The sequence below is a fragment of the Propithecus coquereli genome, unplaced genomic scaffold (genome assembly GCF_000956105.1).
Source record: "Propithecus coquereli isolate 6110/MARCELLA unplaced genomic scaffold, Pcoq_1.0 Scaffold553, whole genome shotgun sequence".
Taxonomy (NCBI): Eukaryota; Metazoa; Chordata; class Mammalia; order Primates; family Indriidae; genus Propithecus; species Propithecus coquereli.
The window spans coordinates 1,048,237-1,056,390 of record NW_012151430.1 but is presented as its reverse complement, the minus strand read 5'-3'; positions in this window follow the sequence as shown (position 1 = coordinate 1,056,390).

The following is an 8,154-nucleotide window of genomic DNA, read 5'->3' as shown; positions in this document are numbered from 1 at the left end:
AATGTTCTTTGTTTAGCCATGTTAAATTGTCATGTATAAACTGCCCATAAAATGCTTACATAACAAAAGTGCATATTATGCACAAATTCGTGTACATGATGTTTTTTTAAAAAAGACTTTTTTTTAGAATGGGTTGTTCTCTACCTTGGCAGTGCATTAAAATAATCTGGAGATACTTTTAACAAAATATGGATTTCTAGGTACCACTCCTAGGAATTGATTAATTTGTCTCATATGGGGCTTTGGCATTAATATTTCCTAAAAGCTCACCAGTTTATTTTATTGGAGCCATACTTGAAAACTACATTTTTGAAGGATTTCTTTTAGCTTTGATCCTCATTTTGTTTTGTTTGCTACTCTTTTTCCTTCTCCTTCTCTTGGACTCAGTTTGGCTTACTAGATGACTAAATATAACATCATAGAGTCCAGCATGCTCCTTTTTCTTATTAAAGAAGAAAATCTCCAAATTATTGTTTTATGGCCATAGCTTTTAAAATAATATGAATTCTTGTTCATTTCAAAATACATGTACAATCAAGGCTGTCATTTACATCTTACAAATTTTATACTACCTTTTCTCTCTGCTCTTTAAACACAAAGAACCCCTTAGAAGTACTGATGTTGTAACACCCATGAGCCTTTCTGATGATTCCTTTGGTAAGTTAGGGGGTTATTTGGTGCCTGGTAACAGACAAGGTTGTACATGCGTGGAAGTAGTTAGGGAACCAGGCTGTTGTGTTCTCTTGGAATAAACTGTTGATTATTAAGCTTCTTTAAAATTAAGATCTTCATAATAATGAAATACATACTTATTAATTTGAATGTTAAATGGGTAACCATTTGGAGATATTTTTATGATACAACTTGCACATTGGTCAGAATTTAATAATCTGAAAATGAGTAATATTCTAGTCTTAATGTTTGTTTCTTTCCCAAATTCATGTGTTGGAGTCCTAACCCCCAAGGTGATGGCAACAGGAGACGGGGTCATGAGGGCGGAGCGCTCATAAATGGGAATAGCGCCCTTAAAAAAGAGACCCAGAGAGTTACCTCAACCCTTCTACCACGTGAGGACACAGAAGATGCCATCTGTGAGGAAGGGGGTCCTTACCAGACTCAGAGTCTGCTGATACCTTGATCTTGGACTTCCCAGCCTCCAGAACTGTGAACAACAAATTTCTGTTGTTTATAGGCTACCCACTTTATGGTATTTATTTATAGCAGCCTGAACTGACCAAGACAAGAACTCATTTTTCTTTCATTCATTCTTTATTTATTTATTTTTTTGAGACAGAGTCTCACTGTGTTGCCCCGGCTAGAGTGCCGTGGCGTCAGGCTAGCTCACAGCAACCTCAAACTCCTGGGCTCAAGCGATCCTTCTGCCTCAGCCTCCCGAGTAGCTGGGACTACAGGCATGCGCCACCATGCCCGGCTGATTTTTTTCTATATATTTTTAGTTGTCCAATTAATTTCTTTCTATTTTTAGTAGAGACGGGGTCTCGCTCTTGCTCAGGCTGGTTTCGAACTCCTGAGCTCAAACAATCCGCCCGCCTCGGCCTCCCAGAGTGCTAGGATTACAGGCGTGAGCTACTGCGCCCGGCCTGTTCTTTATTTTTCTGTAAAGCGTTATCCCTTCCTCTTCCCCGTGAACAGTTTGTGAAGATTCATTTTATTTTCAGGCCCCAGTGTGCCGGGGCCTGACTGAAATGCAGACTGATCCCTCTACAAGAGCAGGGCGCAACTTAACGCCTGTCTTAACTCCATATGTGAAGGCAACTGGAAGGGATGAATTTAACATGTACTGGCTTTCTCACATTAAGTTGGGATTTACCAGAAGTAATGCCACACGGAGTCACTCTCGCGGTGATTGAAAATGCACAGCTGGTAGAAAAACTTTGTGTTAATGATACCGTTAATGCAGGAAGGCCACTGCATAGAAGGATGCAGAGACCTGATTAAGTACACACAATATTGAGAAAGACCAGGAAGCATTATTCTTGAGTAGATAGGCTAATTACACTGGGACACTCCTGGGTTCACGGAGCATATTAAATCTGGATCAGACTAAAATGTAATCATATTTGACACAATATAGAAAATTAATATAAGACAAAGGACAAATTACTCATCTGTTTTGCCAGTAATTTGACTTACTTTGCCTTGAAGGGAAGATACATTGTCCCTTTTAGTTATTATGTATGTTTTTTCTTTTGTGGGATTAAATGAAAACATTCAGTTCAATAAATACTTGTTGAACACCAGCTATTAGCCAGACACTCAGGCACTAGGGGTTTAGCTGTGAACAAAGGAAACAAAAATGCCTGTATTCATGGAGCCTACATTCTAGTTGATGTAAACAAGCAGTAAATAAGTAAAGTATATAGAATGCCAGATAACTTAAAGTGCTCTGAGGAAAATAAAGCATGAGACGGAGATGGGGACTGGCAGGGTAGGGAACAGGAGATTGTGGTTATAAATAGGAAGGCAAAGAAAGGGCTCAATGAAAAGTTGATAAAGTGTAGCCATTACAACATCATTTGTGATAAAGATAAGTATTGACAGCAACCTAAAATATTCATCCGTAGGGGATTGGTTAAATATATTATGATGCATCTATATAGTGAAATATTGTACAGCTAATAAAGTAAGTCCCACATACATAGAATGATCTCCAAGACATATGGAAAGTGATAAAAACAAGACTCAAAATGAAACGTAGAGTATGCTACCATTTATGTGCATAACACATGATATATATTGTATTTTCATAAATGCATGGAATCTTAATGGAAAGATACAGAACAAACTGGTAATAATGTTGGTCTCTGGAGTGAGGAACAGGGTGATTGATGGACAGGAAAATGAGGGTGAAATACTTTTCTTTATATCCCATTTTACTAAGTATATGTACTGTCTAGTCCAAATAAAGTAAATAGAAAAAAAGCGAGAACATGACTGTTTGCCCTGTAACTGATGCAAAAACATACATTAATAAAATCAAGTGGCCTGGATAACGGTCTAGCCTAGATAGTGAATAAGTGTGTTATTTAATAGAAACATGTATTTACTTCTGATGGGCTGGAGACCATGTTGACAGTGACCATGCTGAAGCAAGGCCAAAATCCTGTTTTGATTGGGTAATGGATTATAGTGACCATGATTATAACATCTAGATTCGTGTGACTGTTTTTATTCTTCTCAACAAATGGAGGCTGTATTCATCTCCTAGGGCTGCCACAACAAAGTATCACAAACTAGGTGGCTTGAAACAACAAAAATTTATTGTCCCATAGTTGTAAAGGTTAAAAATCTAAAATCAGGGTGTCAACAGGGCAGTTGCTGCCCCTGAAACCTGGAAGGGAAACTTCCCTTGCTTCCTCTTAGCTTCTGGGAGCTTGCTGGCAGTCTTTGGCTTGCAGCTGCTTAACTCTGGTCCCTGCCTTCGTCATCATGTCACCTTCTCCCTGTGTGTCTCTTACAGTTGCCTTCTTATAAGGACACCAGTCACACTGGATTAGTGGCTCACTCTGTCTGGTATGACCTCATCTTAACTAATTAATAATTACAATAAGGTCACATTCGTAGGTTCTGCGGAGTTAGGATGTCAGCGTATCTTTTTGGGGAAGGAGGGAACAAATTCAATCCATAAAAGAGGCTTCCCTATTATAGCCTTCCATATATGCAGATGTTTTGGAAAGTTGTATGGACATACAAATAATATTTTACAGGTTTAAATTTTTTTAAAAAGATCCTTACAAAAGATATTCCTATGGGGAGAAAAGACCACCCACCTCCTTTAATAAAATCAAACGAGTGTATCATGTTTATTAAAACTAGCGTTTTAATGAAAATATGTTTTTTCTAAGTGTCATAAAATGAAAGTGTGGAGATTGTAAATTGTAGTGAGTTAAAGATGACAAGTTCTAATTTAGTAGCCATTTTTATGTGCTTTTAAAAAGTCATAGGATAAGGATGACTTGATATTAAATACTTTCTATTCTGTTTTTTGTGGGTTTTTTTTTTTCCATTTTTGTTCTCACTTGTGCAAAAATGGCTTCTTTCCAAATCAGTTTGATCTCAAGATATAATCAAATGTGACAGCAGACAGAACAAAGCCTTTATTTGGCTCCATTCTCTACAGTTTTTATTCTTATACACATAGTCATTATATAAAACATTAAGAAATCTTTACAAATTCTTTCTTGTCTTTTCCTCTTCCTCATGTATAAATGAGAAGACAAATATTTGTCAGCCTACAAAGTCTTTTTAAAAGTTATTACATCCTAAAAAAAAAGCCCTTTGGTGTCATTTTACCCTTCGAGAAATAATGGATTGACAAATTGACATCTAGGTTTCTTTTCTTTTATGCAGGGTCAGCTAACTAGGAGACTCTCCTTACTTACAATCTTATTGAAAATGTTTCATTTTTTCTTAAAAATTTCATTAATACAGGAAAATGTCATCACTATTTTTATGAATAATTCTTCTGAGTTCTTTGCAAAACAAGCAGTTAAATCTCACATCTTAGGAAGTTATACTTCTTATTAAGGTGGGTTAATGCGCTTTAACTAAGCTACTGTCCCGTTATATTTAAAATATTTCATGAATTTAGGTGTCATAGAATCTTAGAATTGATTTGGAGTGTAGATACTGTCTAATGTGACATTCGCCCAAATAGAGGAGTCCTTTTAGTGTCCTGATACTTAAAAACCTCCATTGATTATGAATTCACCACATTGTCTTTTTGAGAGTGGTTAGACTTTTAGGTGGTTCTTCCTTTTTTCCAAACCAAAAATTGCCTTCCTTAAACTTCTGCATAGTAGCTTTGGTTCCACTTTCTTTGGCAACTCGTAAGAAATATGCTTCCTCTTTCTTGTACTATGCTGAGGCCTACAAGTGTTTGAAGGGTGTCGTATCTTCCCCTGTGCTTTTGGCTAGCCTAAATCTCGCTCGTTTCCTTAACTCCTTGCTTATGTGACATAATTCTCAGACTCTTCCATCTGCTTTCTCTTCTCTGGATACGTTCTAATGTATAATGTCTCTTAAAATATGACACCCAGAACTGGATGCCATACTCTTTAATTTCTGAATCTGAAATTCTGGGGCTAAGTTCCCACCATGATTTGGAGGTGTAGGCAGGAGTGATAACCTCTGTAATGTAAGTGCCCTGGAGGGAAGGTACGAGACACCTTGGAAGAGTGCCTGAACGGAGCTGGGGATTTGGGGAAAGCCTCCTGAAGGTGATAGCCATATCAAGTCTTGAAGGGTAAGCCAAGCAGAAGGGAACAGTAAGTGTGATGTCCTGTAGGCAAGAGAAAGAAAGCCTGGTGTTTTTGAGGAACAGAAAGAAATTGAGAATGATTGAATGGCACAATTATGTGGCGTCAAGTGGAAGAGGCAGTAAATGAAAAGTGGGGATCAAATTGTAAAGGCTCTTAGAAGTCACATGAGGGCAATGAACTTTCCTGAGGACGTTAGTCAGGAGTAACACGACCCGACATTCATTTTAGAAGTATCCTTCTAGCCAAAATGGGAACAAATTGGAGGGGCCAAGATTGGTGACCGGAAGATTAGTTAGCAGCTATTATGGTTTTTTTGTTTTTTGTTAAAGAGATGAAGGCGGTACCTAGAACTTGACTAGTGGCTTGTGGGGTTGGCAAGAAACAGATTGGAAAAATAGTTGAGAGAATGTGGTTGTTTGGCCGTAGGTTAAGGCAGAAGTTAAGGGTAACATCTTGTTTCTGTCTTGGAAAATGGAGTAGATGAGAAGGAATTTATTGAAAACAAACTGAATAGTGGTGGGGAAGAAGTGGAGTTTAGTTAAGAAGTGGACCTCAGTTAAGCTTGAGGAGGCGGTGGCATACCTGGGTGGAGCCGAACTACATGTATTTGGATAGGGAGAGGTTAGACTAAAAGACACCTAGGCTGGAGAGCTTTGGGCTGGAAATGGAGATTTGGCTATTATTAGCGTATATGGTAATTGAACTGAGGGGAGTGGTTGAAATAACCTCGGGGAACACTTGTAGAGTGAAAGTTGAGCGCACAGAACAAAACCCTTAAGCACCGTTATGTTAATATTTGAGCTAAGAGTCTCTGGTGTCTTTAACTGGGTTATTTGCAAACTGGCAAAAGAGGAAATCAGGGCTGTTCTGATATATGTATTTAGTAGACACCCCTCTAAATTGTTTGATTTGAAGAGTGAAAATTGTCCTTAAATGATCTCCTCAACCCAGCTTGTCACAGTATTTGAAATTTATGTTATTAGTTTCTCTACTTTTGGTTAAGGTGTTGTCTCTAGGAGTTCTCTGTTAAAATGTAGTTATCCCCAGAGAGTTAAAATTTTAATCCGGTGGTGGTGTTTTTAGGTTACTAGCTTTTATTCTAGAATTCAGATTGGAAGGACAGATAGGAATTTGAGAAAGATTGGGTTTGGAAAACACAACATTGCTGAGGAGTGCTGGACCACAGAGGAACCTGGACTTGCAGTATTGAGGTCACCAAGCACCTGGAATAAGGAGAGTGAGAGCAAGAGAGAGGTTGGAAAAGGGGGATGGTGAGTTGGAGGGCAAAGTTGTTGTGTCACTGAAAAAGGAATAAGAGAATGAAGAACTAAATAGAGGGAAAATGTTCAAAGTATTTTAGGTATAAATTAGGGTGACCATATAATTTAATCATTAAACTAGGATATTATCTAAATTTATTATCTAAACTGGAAAATATTGACATAGGGAATGGCAGTTAATAACTATGTTGTGAAAACTGGCATAGTCGTGACTATAATAAGCCAATAAGGATAAGTGGTCATTCCAGTTATAACGTACTTATTTCATTAATTACATAATAAAATAGTTTCAGTTTTTAGCACCCTGTGCCAAGCTTTATACTAAGTAAACACTTTATACATCTTACTACATTCTTAAAATAATCCTCTGAAATAATTGTCTTCATTTTGTAGTCAGTGAAGCCAAATCTCAGGGAGGTAAAATAACTTCCCAGGAATTCTCCATGGCAGTCAGAATTGGGAACCATATTTATTTGACCATAAACAAGATCCAAGTAAACTCTTAAACACTACATTGTACAGCATTTGCTGTGGGTGTGTATATGTATTTAAAAATGTCCTCTGAGCCTGGGAAGGGCAGGGGGAAGGGAAGGGATAAGGAGAGATTTGTTAGAGCAATGGTACCCCACCGTTTTGGCACCAGGGACCGTTTTCCTGGAAGACAGTTATTCCACAGACCAGGGTTGTGGGATGTCGGGGGATGGTTTTGGGATGATTCAAGCGCATTACATTTATTGTGCAGCCAAACCTTTGTGCTAATAATAATCTGTATTTGCAGCTGCTCCCTAGCACTAGCGCCTCAGCTCCACCTCAGGTCATCGGGCATTAGATTCTCACAAGGAGCACACAACCTAGATCCCTCACATGCACAGTTTACAGTAGAGTTTGCACTCCTGTGAGAATCTAATGCTGCAGCTCATCTGACAGGAGGAGGCAGAACTCAGGCAGTGATGTGATTGATGGGGCGCGGCTGTAAATACAGACGAAGCTTCGATGGCTGGCCACCAGTCACGTCCTGCTTTGCGGCCCAGTTCGTAACAGGCCACGGACCAGTACTTGTCTGCAGCCAGGGTATTGGGGATGCCATACTAGGAGATACAAAATTATAGCTAGATAAGAGGAATGAGTTCTAGTATTTTATAGCAGTGTAGGATGACTATAGTTAACAATAACACGTAGTTTCAAATAGCTAGGAGGAAGATATTAAATGTTCCCAACACAGAGAAGTGATAAATGTTCAAGATGAATAACTTCCCTAAAGTCAACCCGTTTAGTGAGTAGCAGAGGCAGAATTCAAACCCTGGAAACAGTCTGACTCCAGAGCCTGTTTTCTTAACTGCTATCCTGTGCTGTCTCCTGCCGCCCGTGTTCTTGGTGTGCACATATGTTTTCATTTCTCTTGTGAGTGGTTTTGTTAGGGAGCATGTTAAGTGTATATACACCTTTATAATAAAATTGCCAAACTGTTTTCAAAGTGGTTGTACCGTTTTGCATTAGCATCACTAGTCCGTTCTTATTACCTCATCACTGACGTATACATCCTTTCCACCCAGATCCTGAAACTCCAGCAATTAGAAATAGGTTCTTTCCTT